This window comes from Xenopus tropicalis, chromosome 2 (assembly GCF_000004195.4).
Source record: "Xenopus tropicalis strain Nigerian chromosome 2, UCB_Xtro_10.0, whole genome shotgun sequence".
In the NCBI taxonomy this organism is placed as follows: Eukaryota; Metazoa; Chordata; class Amphibia; order Anura; family Pipidae; genus Xenopus; species Xenopus tropicalis.
In genome coordinates, this window is record NC_030678.2 from 60445854 (window position 1) to 60461841 (window position 15988).

Genomic DNA, 15988 nt, shown 5'->3' on the forward strand with positions numbered 1-15988 from the left:
CCCCCCAACATCCTCCCCAACATCCTCCAGCTGCCCCTTACCTTCCTCCAGTGTCCTCCCCAGCATCCCCCTGCTCCTACCACCAGCTTCCTCGGCTGCGCCCCAGGGCTCTTCTTCTCATCCTTGTGACGTCACACGCACGTCTCCCCTTAGCGCCGCAGCTTCTGCACTGTGAATGGCTTTTTGTTAAAACTGAAGTGAGCGGTGCAGAAGCTGCGGCGCTAAGGGGAGACATGCGTGTGACGTCACGGGAGCGGAGACCTTTAAAAAGCGGGACAGATCCGCGCCTATCCGGGACAGTGGGACAGGGTGGCAAAATCGGGACTGTCCCGCGTAAAACGGGACAGTTGGGAGGTCTGCATTATTCAAGCGAAAATCACTTCTGCTGACTGATGCCTGCTGCTGATCCAGACTCTGCCAAATCCTCCACGGGCACCGATCCTGAAACAAGAAACAAGTAAGAATGTGGCCTTAACAAACATACATCCCATTACATACCTTGCTCTGCCTAAGTCCCCTCCCCTAGCCCACCCCTCTCTTTCCCTCCACTGCTCATCCTTCTATTGTTCTACCTGGAGCTGGCCGGGGGAGGGAGCAGGCCCTGCCTGAATGACCATATGGCTAAAGGGGGAAGGGGTCCCAGCCTAACTTCATTTCAGCCCTATTTGGGCTTCATTCACACTATTAACCATAATACTATCTGCGGTATAGCGTAAACATTCGCTATTTTTCTTCCAACTAGTTCATCGACTTAAAAGGTATACAGTTCCTTTATACATTAGGAACTAGCTGCCGCAGGGAGGACACATTAGTTTTAGTCACACTGTTCCTCTCCCCTGCCAGTAGCCTCTTTCCAGCCCACAGTCTGGCAGAGACTGTACCGAGCAAGGCTTGGCTGAGTGCAATGAACGCAGCCTATCCCATCAGCAGCCCAATCCCTAAGGGTGACCAGGAGAACCAATCCGCTGCCTGTTTACATGGTGCTCTGAAAAGGAGAGGGCTGTCCTCAATGAATAGAGTTGGGAGGAAACCTTCCTTGCAGTCTGCCTGATTGTGTCCTGTTCTGCAACAAAGGAGGAGAAGTGTAAGTGACAAAATCTTATTTCCACGAGTGTCGGGACGCTTTTGAGTGGGGTTTGGGTGGGCCCGTGGAGTACTAACTGGTTGGAAGGCATCAGGCAGCGTTTTTGTTCCAAGGGGGCCTCTCAAGGCTGCTCTGTACAGCTGTGCTTCAATACCGTGCTGCTGGATGGTGGTGCTCAGACACTGCACATCCTTACACTCTGCATTGGAACTGCTGCTGCTACTTTGTCTTTGTGCTGCTTGTGAGCCTGACTGGGTAGATGAATTTAAAACCAAAACAAAGATGTATTGTTACAAAAATGCAAGTTGGTTTAATTCTTATTTTTCTGATTGGACCGCTGGTGCTTTAAAGCAGAGATTGCTGTTCTATATTGTCATGTTAGGTGCCTGTAACAACTAGCCAACCTGGCCCTCCAACTTGGACTACAGTTCCCAGCAGGCTCATTGAAATCATACTGCATACAATATAGGGCTGCAAACTGCTTTAATACTCAGATGTGTTTGTAAAAATTACTGGATTACATATTATTCTAATGCGTTCGTTCAGAATTATTATTATTTTATTTTACCAAATATTTCCACTGTTTAATGACTTTTCAGAAGTTTGGAGTAAATTACAATGACTTTAAAGTATAGCACCCTCTATAATACATTTTTCTGTCTTAATGTAAATATCAGAAAATGTATCTGCCTGGGCACTAGCTCAAGTTTGCATGCTCTCCCCATGTCTGAGTGAGTTTCTTTGGGTAATCAGATTTCCTGTTACGCTCCAAAATTATACAAGCAGGTTAATGTCAGTTGCATGAGGAGCCAATTAGACTACCTTTATGTATTTAAACTGAGAGAAATCCCACATAGACATGGGATGAACAAAAAGCCTTGAAATCGAATCCTGGACCCCAGCAGGGCAAATATGCAGTATTACCCACTGCAACACCACAGGGCTGATTCACTAAAGTGCGATAAATTTTATCGCACTTTTTTTGCGTTAAAATAGACGCGAAAATTAGCGCGCGATTTACTACAGTATTACCATGTGCGTTAAGTCGCGTATCGCATGCGTTATTTTTTGCGCAACCGCATGCGTTAAATAGCGCGCTGAAAAGAATACAAACGCATGATTCACAATCACTTAGGCGCGCTAAATATCGCATTAGGCTATGCGAAAAATAACACCTACTGGAGGCAGGCGATAATTATAGAAAAGTACAGTAAATGAGCTTTTGGCAATAAAATATGGACTTTGCAATGCTATTTATTCAAGTATGTGTTGGCCCTAGAGTGACGCAGCCTCCAGTTTGCAGGGAAATGGTCATTTTTAATACAGTAATTTTACGAAAGTATTGGCATGTATGGCTAACATGGCGTGCGTTTCTTCACGCGACTATTTATATGCGGCTACAATTGATGAAATGTTTCGCCAGGCGAATTTTTGGACGTGCGACAATTTTTTTCGCGGCAAATTTTTTCATGCGTTTTGCCATTGGCGGATTGTTTTGCGAAACGCATGAAAAAATTCCCCGTGGAAAAATTCGCCGCACGTCCAAAAATTCGCCACGAATCCATGCCTGGCGAAACATTTCATCAATTGTAGCCGCATATAAATAGTCGCGGGCAACAATTTTTTTGCCCGCACGACATTGCAAATTTTTCGCTAAAGATAAGCGGAACAGAGCAGTTACTATTTATAAGCAGCTACTAATTATATGCTACCATTTATATGTGGCGACAATTCATATGCGGCTACTATCTATTTGTGGCGACTATACGCGGGTGTTAATTAGCGCATGTACCGTCAAATACCGAACGAAATTAGTCTTTGCGAGTTAAATAACGCATGCAATATCGCGCGTAAATTAGCGCAAGTATGCTTATAGTGAATCGTGCGATAAGTCGCGAAAATTTAGACGTGATAAAATTTTTAACGCACGCTATAAATAGCGCACGTTTTATCGCACTTTAGTGAATCAGCCCTCATGTGTCAGATGTGATTTCAGAGTGTGCATTTGCATATTTTATGTGCATACTAAACCTTTTTTTATGTAATCTCACACCCAGAAATTGCAATGAACTTTAATAGAAGTCAGTGGCTGTGATTTCTGTTTATGTGTATGAAGTCAGATCTGATTTTCAAGTCTTGTGAAAAACAAAAGTTTTGCCTTTTCATTCATATATGTGAGGTTTCAAACAGCTTTGGACATATGTTAAACTAAATTTAACTGTTAAAGGGATATTGACACTTTTCCACATTTACTAGAAGTGTTCATTTATCCTTTTAATAAACTATCCAGCTGCCTCCCACAAACCCCTGTACCCTTCTTCCTCACTGCGCAACCCATTAGAGACATGTATTGGTCACTGACACAGCTTCTGTCCATGATGCCATAGCAATTGACACTGCACTTGGAGTGCATTGGAAAGCCCTGATAGGCTGAGGCATTGTTTATATTTATACATGTAATGAGGTTCAGTGTGGACAAGTGCAAAGTTATGCAATAGAAATAATATAAACGCAAGCTATCTACTAAATGGCAGTTTGTTGGGGGTATCCTTAATTCCAGCAGAGCTCCAAAAGAGCATTGACTCAAGGGATGAAAACATAATTTTGCCTCTTTATAGGTCCCTGGTAAGGCCTCACCTTGAGTATGCAGTGCAGTTTTGGGCTCAAGTTCTTAAAAAGAGAGTGCAGAGATGTGCAACTAAACTGGTAATGGGGATGGAAGATTTAAACTGTGAGGTTAGACTGTTAAGGTTGGGGTTGTTTCCTCTGGAAAAAAGGGGCACCAGAGGTCACCCATTTAGATTAGAGGAACGGAGCTTCCATTTGATGCAGCGTAGGTGGTTTTTCACGGTGAGGGCAGTGAGGTTGTGGAATGCCCTTCCTAGTGATGTTGTGATGGCAGATTCTGTTAATGCTTTTAAGAGGGGCCTGAATGAGTTCTTGAACAAGCATAGTATCCAAGGCTATTGTGATACTAATATGTACAGTTAGCATTGATGTTTGCATATATAGTTTATGTATGTGAGTGTATAGATAGGCTAGTGTGTGCTGGGTGTACTTAGAAGGGTTGAACTTGATGGACTCTCTTTTCAACCCTATGTAACTATTTATCCTCATCCTATCAAGAATTTGGCCGATCCTGCAAGCGCAACATTGTCTGCTGAGAAATAATGGGCAGAAGTTGAGTGCAAAATTGAATTAAAGAAAGCTTAATATGCACAAAATGAAATTACAAAGGCAGGTGTCCCTGGGTACTGGAGCTGCAGCATGGGTCCGTAATGGGGAACCAGAGGGGCACTAAAAAAAAGGATAAAGTTATATTGACACATTTAATACATGTTTTGTTTATGGGAAATGTATTCCACACAGTGATTAAACAGCCATTGCTGGCCGCAGCCACTTGAATGGCAAACATGTTGCTTATAATAGACACTGGTACTGAAGTGGCAGCACTAGAGCCTGCCATAGACAAGGTGTTTCTCCATGAAAGGACTATGGTAGTCAAAAAAAGTCCTTGTGTCATTAGCCTTACACCTTCACTATTAGGTGGTCAGCTTTGAACATTTTGTTGTGCTTATAAAAATACCCTGAATAATCTCTTCTAGACCTTGAGCCATTGTACAACCACTTTTATGCTGTCTTGTTGACTCTCAAGTATTTGTGTAGAACTGGCATGTGTGATACAGAGAGAATTTGTTGGGAACCTCTAAAATTTACAGTAGATGTACATGTAGTAATTCATGGATATTGTATGCAAAAGTAAACTATTTATTAACATTCTCTTCGCCTATCTTCCTGTAGTGAAGCCCAGAACAAGTGGCTTTTGATTGTCACATGCACCGAGAAAACACTAAAATTATGCCTCAGATTTTTGGAACTGTCTAACCACAAAATAAACATTTCGGAATAAATTTGTTGTATTTTACAGTTTTAGATTTTTGAATTTTTAGGGTGTTCATACATGCCCAGGTTACAACTGTGGTTTCACTGCACAGCGTTGGTGAGTGCATTGTGCATCCACAGATGAGGAAGTAAAGAGGAACAGCAGATCCTCTACACTTCCTGCAGTTCTGAACAATACAATGAGGCAATTCACATGTATGGCTAGTTGTAGGTTCGTGGTCAGCATGCCACGAAAGCATAGCCAGTGAATGGGCATTTACTACTCTTATTCCTTTCTTATAATTGCATGGTTTGTGCTGATATTGTCAAAGACCAAAAGATTATCGGCTACAAAATAGAATTAATGAGTTAAGTAAAATGCAGATTTCCAATCTGTTCAGAAACAGCATAGTTCAGAATCAAATCTTTTCTGATTGATTGATGCTGAGGCATTATGTAACTCATTTTCAAACTGCATGGCTGGCAGGATGTGGTGGTCTAGCATGGTCACATTAGAAAGAGATTTAGGCTGCTTTCTCGAAGGATTATGTGCACTTGTGCTTCCCCTTTTTTAATTTAGCTGCTCAGTGCTTCAAATGGACATTGGCCTAGTTAGCATGGCTTATCTCTATCTGTTCAGGTATCAAACTTGTGTGGCGCCCACGCTGTCTTCCTATTGCTTTAAAAATAAATCCTGTGGCACCTCAATGGCTACAGTGCCATGAGCAGCTAAATAATGTGGTGTGCCCACAATACACATAATAGTACCTTACCAGTAATTGTTGTGGTAGTGTTTGTATATATATATACAATACAACCTTGTGACCAAGGTGGTGGGGTGGCTGACCAAATGTTGAAATGTGAAGGAGAGGGTTTGTGTAGAAGCTAAAAAAAAATAGAGCAATGGGAGAGCAACAACACAAGGCATAGGGGCCCTGAGTGATCACAGAAACGCATATAGGAATGAAAAATAAATGGCAGGTCTGGTGTTTGTTAACACAAAACAAAGGAGGTTTTATGAAAACAGATGCAAAAAAATGCAAGCATTTTGTTGGTTACCATGATGTACTGCATGTGGGCAAACTTTATGCCTTTTATTTCATATTGAGGTAAGCATCTTGTTCCACTATGAGCCAGAACAAACAGCACTTTTCATGTAACAGACCCTCCAGCAAAGAACAGTTAGTGGGTATTTTATGAGCACTGGCAACTAAATTTATCACTTACTACTAGTTCAACATTCCATTTTTTTTTAAACTTATTGGATACTAACTAATTGTTTCCTTTATTGGGCACAAGGCTGTGTGACTGGTCTGAATGGGGAGAAATTTTATTTGCAGAGCACATTAACTCATTGGATCCCAATACTGACCTGGGGACTGATCATTAGCTACCATTTAATATGACAGGCAACTTTTGCTAGAGGGGTTTAACATTGCTTGCATTTTACAATAAAAAGAGGCTGCAAAGAAAATATATTAAATGGTTATCTTACTACAAGTAAGAAATAAGGAAGATGTCACAAATCCATCCACCAAATGCAGAAAATGTCACAAATCTGTTGCCAAATGCAGTCTTATAGGCGCATCCACCAATAGCAGAAGGTGTCACAAATTAATCTGCTAAATGCACAGTGTCACAATTACATTTTATTTGCCATTATTTTGAATAATTCCATTCTATTTTTTGTATGGTAATGTAGAGAATCTGCTAAAAATTAGTAAGAGTGAAGGAGAAAAAAACCCAGGTATAGTGACATTATTTCAGTAAAATCAAACTAAGTTGACTGTCTTTCAGCACTGGGGTCCTAGGTTCAATTCCAGCTAGGGCATTATCTACACAGTTTTATTTACATTTTTTCAGAGTCTGGGTTTTGTCCAGGTACTCCAGTTTCCTCTTATACTCCAGAAAAGCACAGTGACATAGATTGGCTCCTAATAAAATTGAATATAGCTGTATAAGAGAAAGGGGTTGATTGTGTATATTTGTCAGTGCTGTGAAAAAAAAGATAATATGTATTTATTCTAAAATAAATAATAATACAATGGAAAATATCCATGCAGCTAGAAGAGCCAGTTAGGCCTTGCTTGTGCTTTTAAATCACTCAGCACCATTAGCTACAAGTCATAATCTTTCAGGAATGACATGTATAAAATGATGACAGATCCCATAATGATCTCAGATGTTTACTCACATAAGAGCAACAACAGCAGCTAGAATAGCCAATTAGCTATAATCATTGCAGCAATCACTTCTCTATAAATACTGCATTCCATATGGATCGTAAAGGAGGCTTATATTTAAACACTGGGTACATTTAAATATGGGCAGTAATTAATGTGACCTAATCACATTGTTGCTTTTATTATGCTACCTGCAGGTGAAATAAAAAAGGTTCTTACTGACTAGTTGCTATGGTTATTTGCCCAGAGTCTATAAATGAGCTTAACAGTTAATATTCTCTGCATATTGAATCTGTCTAAAATATGTAATATTTGTTTTTTATGTGAAGGGGGGTATTATTATATAAATATTTAAATGCATTATCTATTACAAAACTTATCTATTATGAAGTATAATGTGCCCCTAACTAAATTTATGACTGGATTGCCTTATAGTCCTCCACAAGTTGCTAACTGCAATTACAATTATTCGGTGACATGCAAAGTTACAGTAGTTACATCACGTATTTATTAACAGTACCAAAAACTCCCAAGTAAAATGGCTAACCATATAAGGCAAGTGATCACCAAACTGGAGTCTGCAAGGTAGTAGCAAAATAAAACTCCTACCAAAATGTGGTTGTTAAATTTAGGAATACAATTTACTATAACTTGTGTCAAATAAAATATGTAACCCAACTAAAATGTGACAGGTACTCCAACCCATAATGCTCTTGCTATTCTTGGACTACATTCTTCAAAGAGTGGCATGGAATTCAAAGTTGTAGTTCAAGTATTGTTTTGGGCCCTGTGTGACCTCTGAATGCAGTGATTTGAAACTTCAAATTGGCTAGTTTTACTAATGATATATTCAGTTTCTTTATTTTAAGTTTCTGCACAAATGAAAATCTGAAGTCTGAAAGAGGAGCTTTATAAAGACAGAAGTAAATACACATACCGCACACATGGGCATTAAACTTTCTCAGTTAAGCCACAGAAAATGTGATATAAACAAAGAAGGTCTGCCAAAGGTCTGCATGAATACACACATAATAAATTACTAGAAAATATGCATAAACTAAAAGTCACAGCTAAACTCAAGAGTGCCTTAATCATAAGCAAAGTGACTACTAAAAGATTGTGTGCGGGTGCTAAAGTGCACTACTGCAGTTGCCTGTAATAACCAATAAGAGCTTTACTTTCATTAGCTTACTTGTAAGTGGATGAGAATTAATTGTTGATTGGTTGCTAATGGTTCTGGTGCAATTTAGCAGCTGTGTTACTATATTAGCCTCTTGATGTCCAAGCATGAGAAAACTGTAAAAATAAATCACAGCCCAAATTAAGTAAATTTTTAAAGAATGAATACAATTATGTAGATTCATTAATGTGAGTTAGTATATGTATAGACATATGTACACTTATATATATATATATATACACTTTATCGTGCTCTGTGCATATAGATGTACAGATGTTTCTCTGTAAACAAGGATGATTTCATCTACACCAAAAAAATTGCTGTCACCTGTGTCTCTGCCTTCTAAATATTTATAAAGGGGGGTGCAGAATCTGTCAGTATCATGAGATGTGGACACCTGGTGCTATTATTGCTGTGAAAGCCATGATGAACCTGTTATAGACAGGCGACATGAAGCTGTATCAACGGGAACAGTGTATTCTGAGTCACAGCTATTTTTAGCGGCCTGCTTACTGATGGTTTCAAATATTCCTATACATCACAGTGACACATACGAAGCAGTTGCAGTTTTCTTCTCCATTAGTACTCGCCTGGTTTTATTTATTTTTTTAATTTCTAACAATTGTTAACTGTTCAGTATTTCACCTTTCCACTATCTGTGAATGTGAGTACAGAAGAATAGGATAGTTCCCTCCTTGGCCACATACATAGATTACAATTCTAGAATGTTTTGATCCATTAAGCCCCAGAAGTAGACTTACCGCTATAAACTATTTAATGTGGTCCTGTTTTGGTTAGAGGATGAACCAATGATAAATGGACCAGTTGCCTACTAGTTTAATCAAATATTCCTAAACTCTGTGGCCTGATTTGCGTCACCATGCATGTCACCATCCTAAAACTGGCATTTAAAGAATTTATGAAAGAATGAACATTGCTGTTTAAAAAGGTGCCATAATATCCTATAATTGTATGCTATGTGATATGCTTTTTTACGTAATTTTGGCAACTATACATATTTCTGGATGCCATTTAATGAAAAAAATTAATCCAGCAATGCAATGTTCTGTACATTTTTATACATTGTTTTAAATGTAAAAGTGGCTCAAGGACATGCATGACATAAATACATGTGGCTGTCAGAGAAGTGGGGCATGTTTTTTTTCCACTAGCTTTTAGATAAGTTGAGCAGAAAGGTCTCACCTGTTGACACACCATCCACTCACTGTGCATGGTCATTTTAAATTTGGACCTCCCAGCCAAAGTCCAGTAGCACTGCAAAATACTGTTGAATTTTCCCACCCCAGAGTGATAAAATTACTCAAATGCTTGGGTAGTGTTATTGATGAGACTGTAATACGACACACAGTAATTACGTTAAGTGGCTGTTGCCTGGAAATATTAAAGTCAATATTGCCCATTTATCCAAATGGAATGGTGGCAACAGTAGGGAAGTACTTTTTAAACACCACAGTCCTCTCTGAGAGGACAGCAGAGATCACAGTTGTCATATAAGGCTTTAACGACAGAAGGTAAATCTCCAAGGGACTGTTTAGAGACATCATTTACATTTTTAACAAAATAATACTTGTCCTGGGGCCTTTTGCTTTTGTAGGTTATTCAGTGGCTTCTGTTATATTAATAAATCACAGGAGGTACTTTTTAACATAATTGTTTTTGTATTTAATATGGAATATTGTCCACCCTGTTGTAAAATATAAGGATATTAAGGTAAACATAAACCTTACAATTACCATCTTTTCTGCGACCATTGCAGGAAAGATTAATCCCACCCTTCACTGACATTCAGGGCTAAATCATCAGATATGGAGGTAGAAACAATAGGGATTCTACCTCTACCTGATGAATCATCCCTAAACATGGATTTGGTGCTTTTTGTCCCTCCCGATGGTCGAATGACCGATATCCAAAGCTTTTGTGATACCGGTCGTCTCGTCGATCTGACATACATGCACCGAATATCGTACGAAAATTTCGTACAATAATGTTGGTGCATGTATGGCCAACTTTAGAAGTGATTAAGGAGTTCCAACACTATAGTCCATGACTATAGCCATTTTCGGCACTGTATATAGGAATATAGGGGGCAGGGTTTACCCAAAAATAGGAGAGTCTTGGGTAGATTTGGTATGTAGTAGGCTTGCCACCTTTTTATAAAATCTATATATTGGCAGGGCAGAGTTGTCATGTCAAAGGCACCACAGAGCCAGACTGGCAATGAATTAAACAATAAAAAATTAGGTAAGTATAAGAGCAAAAAGGGGCAGATTGGATGCTTGCTGGGGGACAGATTGACAAGGTATTGACAAGTACATTGCCGGTAAATTTGTAAAACCAGCCCCTGCTAGGCCAGTAAAATACCATGCAGGTGTCAACCCTATATGTAAACATCATGGTGTTAACCTCTAAAATATTGGCAGCAATGGTTATTTGTGTATTATAATCAATTTATTGTGCAATGAAACTAAACTCTTGCTAGAATCATACTACTGTATATCACCTTTTCTAAGCAACAATGTGTCACTTAGAACAGGCTATATACCTGTATATTCTGTTACAGTTACTGGAGCTCCTGCTGAGAATCTTCTGCACAGTTTGCAACATGTCCATAAATTTGTCTGCCATGGCTAACAGGGATTATCATTCTGACATTAAAGGGCAAAGCTTGTTTATGATATACTATATAAAATTCATGCGGTTGACAAGTCTGTCCCCAGTCCTGGAAGTGCCTAAAAGTTTAAATAAGGTCAAAGGTCATAAACCATTTAGGACAATCACTAAGACGGATAAGCATGCCTTATCTTCTGTGAAATAATAGGATTGCTTGTTTAACTGCTTCTTTACCACAAATCCATAACTTTCCTGGATACCTAGTGGAATGTCCATAAATCCCTTCTCCATAGTCATGGTGTATGTTTCCAGTTCTAGTGAATTTGTGGACAGTTTTGGACATTTGATTGTAACCATATGTCTTCATGCTAAATATTGATCTGAATGGCTTTCTGAATGTTTATTTTTCTTGAATTCCTCAATGACCAAAAGTCTAGATTTTTCCATTATGTATACAAATCCTTCATGCAGTCTCTCATCAGGGGGAGTCTTTTCATCCCTGGATTCCTTATTTTATCATTCTGTAGAAGTGACATGCCAGGGACAGTTCTTTTTGAACCCATTTACCTAAATCTAAGTTATTTTTAGATGAAATTTACTGCATAAGCATGGTTAAATTGATATGAAAAATATTCCTAAAGGCAGATTTTTTTCTTACTCAATGAGAAACCATTCTACCATAGGTAAATAAAACCCAGAAAACAGTCAGTTGCTTGTAATGAAAATGTTATCATCAAACCCTAAATTCCATATTCTGTCAATAATCATTAATAAAGTAGCTAAATGTCCTATACAAGTATTTGAAAGAGATACTGTCATCACATAATTTCCCTCTTAAAGGGGAATGAAACCCTAAAAGTGAATATGGCTAGAAATGCAGTATTTTATATAGTGAACTTACAGCAACAACCTAAAAGTTCAGCATATTTATAACAGTAATGGTCCAGGCCTACAAAGTATGTACAGCAGCTTACCATATTGGATTTTGTTAAAGGGATTGTTCAAGTTAACATTTAGTATTTTATAGAATGGGGGGTGGGGGACGGCACTGGTACAGCAGGCCATGAACTATTGCTCTGTGAGGGTACAATTTTGTTGTTATTGTCATTTTTATCTTTCTATTTGGGCTCTCTCCTATCCATATTTTAGTATCACTTTCAAGCCACTGCCCTAGCAACCAAAGCTGCTAAAATGAAGTGAAGAGCTGCTGAAAAAAAACGAAATTATTAAAAAAACACAAATACTAAAAAAATATGCAGGCCTGTTGCAAATTGTTTCAGAATATCACCCTCTACATCATACTAAAAGTTAATTCAAAGGTGACAAACCCCTTTAAGAGTGTAATTGACAGTCATATGTTCAGTGTGATCTCTGCAGCTTTTTCAAGCAGAAAATAAGGTTTGCCTGTCACAGAAGCTGCAATGGTTCCTGAGCTGCCATTCAATGAGCATCTAAATGAATTACAGGTATAGGATCCATTATCCAGAATGCTCGGGACCAAGGGTATTCCACATAAGGGGTCTTTCCGTAATTTGGATTTCCATACCTTAAGTCTACTAAAAAAATCAATAAAACATTAATTAAACCCAGTAGGATTGTTTTGCATCCAATAAGGATTACTTATATTTTAGTTGGGATTAATCACAAGGTACTGTTTTATTTCTACAGAGAAAAAGGAAATCCGTTTCAAAATTCTGAATTATTTGATTAAAATGGAGTCTATGGGAGACAGGCTTTCCGTAATTCGGAGCTTTCTGGATAATGGATTTCCGGATAAGGGATCCTATACCTGTACTATGTACAGTATTTTGTGTTGACCCCTAAACTCAGGTAACTGAAAGCAGCACAGAGCATGTACAATAAAACAGCAGAAAAGATGTTAGGAAACTACTGGGGCCATCTTCAGAGGCATAGATCTTCACTACTTAAGGGTGAGAATGCAGCGGGACCGGGTAAATTACCTTGGGGGGCCGGATTTAAAAGTTTCGGATTTAAAAGTTGAAATCTCCAGCTCCTTTTCTCTTCCTGATAGTGTGAAGCCCCGCCCCCTCTTCCTGTTCCACTCTCCTCATCTCTTTGACTACAGGGTAGTCAAAGAGGAGAGCCTTCTGTGCATGCCTGACAGAGAAGAAGCTTTCTAGGAATGCAGAAGCCAGTGTGCAGCAGCTATTTTTCTGTGCCCTTTGCATTTACATGGTGAAGGAGAAGGAAGACAAAGAATAAAGGGGGGAGATAAATGGCACATTGTGGTAACCAGGGACTTTAATTATTTAAAAAAATGTAAATGATCCATGTTTAATACATTAATGTATTTAGGAAACTGCTTCTTTTGCAAAATCTTACCAAATGGTGGGGCATCCTCTTTAAAGGTAAAGTTTCTTTTTAAATAGGAACCATTTCAAAAATGATGTATGTATGTATTCAAATATTGGCTGCCTAGTAGAATGAATTTATTAAACATATTTTGTTCATATAAATTTATAGGGGTTTGGTTTTAAAGGTATATGTTGGACCCCTAAAATGCTGTAGTATTTTATTTGTATTACATGCTTTGCCATTGGGCACTGAGAAAATATTTAACCTTAAATACATAGAAAAACTGGTGCCACTGGGATTAAGTCCCACATTGCTGACCTACTAGATTCATTTTATGTGTGTTCATTCTCTGGGCTTGTTATGCATGAGTGGCTTATAGCTTGTAGAACATTTTTATTGTTTTCTGCGATGCAAGCCGCATGGTCTATAAATTGTATAAAGGAAACAATAGATTCATTGAGCCTACTAGAGTAGTAATTTACTGTAAAATACACAATAGACAGTTCACATTTGTACGTTCATTGTTTTTATGCACCTGTGTGGTATGCGGCTGAACTGCTCAGTCATACAGAGGTGTTATACTTTGAAATCAATTTGCAATTTTATTAATTTTCTATATTTATCGGTTTCTGGCATATTTTCAGCTTCTACAGCAAATAAAGTACTGTCTTGCATAAAGAGGGCATTAACTTATGGATAATAACATAATTTTGTCTATTTATTGGTCCCTGGTAAGGCCTCACCTTGAGTATGCAGTGCAATTTTGGGCTCTAGTTCTTAAGAAGGATATTAATGAGCTAGAAAGAGTGATGTGCAACCAAAATGGTAAAAGGGATGGAAGAATTAAACAATGAGGGTAGACTGTCAAGGTTGGGGTTGTTTTCTCTGGAAAAAAGAATCTTGCAAGGACATGTTTTCACATGATTACTTGTTAAAGTACATTAGAGGGGACAAATAGCATGTAATTTATCCCATAAAAATGATCAACATGCCAGAGGCCTCCCATTAAATTAGAGGAACAGAAATTTCATTTGAAGCAATGTAGGTAGTTCTTGGCGGTGAGGGGAGTGAGGTTGTGGTATGCCTTTCCAAATTATGTTGTCATGGCAGATTCTAGAAATGCCTGTAAGAGCCATTTGGTAATTGTGATTATGGTTGCCACCCAGCTGGGATTTAACCGGCCTAACTAGGGCCGGTGCCAGTATTCCTGCCAGTAAATTTGTAAGGCTGGAAATCCTACCAATAAATCCCTCCCTTTCCTGACTATGGCTGTGCGCATCTGCCCTGCCCATCTCCCTGCCCCATGATGGCATTACCCACCCACAAGAAGGCTGGTATTCTAAAGAAGAAATCCCTAAACCCTAAAATTTACAATTAATATAGACATTGGTCTATATAGTTTATGTATGCGAGGGTATAGAGATCTGTATAAGTATGTTTATATATGTGCATTGATGTTGATTTGGAGGGGTTGATTGATTTTGGTCTTTCATTTTAGGCTGCTAGTATCAGACTTTGGGCTCATCAGCTCTTAATTGGATCTGCGTTGTCTCTAACAGACAGTTCTCTTTTGTATATGCTTTATATTTTAAAGCGGTGCTGACACTGCTTTCTCTAACTCGGCACAGCTCTATAAATCAACAGTGGCAAAGCATCAGGTCCTGTCAATGATCTGACATGGAACCTTTGTGCTGACTCAAGAAGTTAATGCAGATACTGAGAAAACGGTCATCTGTTGGAGAGGATGCCTGTGGTGTCAGTTAACCTTATGGGCATTGGCACAACAGAGGTGAGTTAGGGGTATATTTATCATGCTGTGTAAAAAGTGGAGTGAATCATAACTGGTGATGTTGCCCAGGGCAACCATTCAGCAATTAGCAAAGCATTTGATTGGCTGCTATAAGCAACATCACTGATAATGTTATACTCCACTTTTTACACAACATGATAAATATATGATTAAAACTGCTAATATCTCAGAAACCACTGACTATTTACATTGATATTACTGGGAGTCCTAAATTACAAAAATCTAAGGAGTTTACATAGGGGGCTCTCTCTTCAAAAAAAGTTCTAAGCAACTTTCCAAAATATCCAATATACGTTGATTTTCAATGGTTTTAAAATTATTTATAAATGCAATTGCATTTCAAAGCAGTATTAGTGTATTAATTTCTTTTCACTTGTTCTGAGTCTTGAAATAATGTGGTATATGTTATTTCTCTTCTAGATTTGTTAATCTGCTGGCATATGCTACATTGTTTTAAAAGTCAAAACCAGTTTTGCAGAGAAACTACGACTTTGCCAACAAATGAAAACCCATTTCTTGGGTTCAGATGCCTTTTAATTTCTTGAACATATGCTGTGCTCCACTATTGCTCATAACCACCAGGGCTTAATACCATTTGAAAGGGTAGAAACTAGAGTAATGCAGAAGAGGCACGTGCCCAGGACGCAGGGGGGGCACTAGGAATGTGCTGCTTCTACTGTAGGGGAAAGACCATGCTCACTGCTGGCAGTTAAACAGGTAGCTAAAGAGGATTGGGTGCTGCCAGTACAAGTAGTGATCACCAACATTTTTGCACGCACAAAGGCAACATTAAATTAAGTGGGGGACTGATCAAGGGCAGCTTGCCTTGGGAACTCTGGCAGGTTGGCCAGGCACTGGTATCTGCGATGTCCAAAAATGTTTACAAGCATATAGAGGAGTAG

The 15988-nt window shown here is 38.7% G+C and overlaps 1 protein-coding gene across 2 annotated transcripts in view; it reads left to right on the top strand.

Annotated features, from left to right (window-relative positions):
• Positions 1 to 618: 618 nt before the first annotated feature.
• The window catches only part of cttnbp2nl (CTTNBP2 N-terminal like), a 62996-nt gene continuing 47626 nt past the window's right edge, over positions 619 to 15988 (top strand). For both annotated transcript variants that reach the window (XM_004910727.4, XM_002932128.5), the window contains exon 1: positions 619 to 1084. The gene's annotated coding sequence lies outside the window, so the exon portion shown is untranslated. The remainder of the gene's footprint in view (positions 1085 to 15988) is intronic.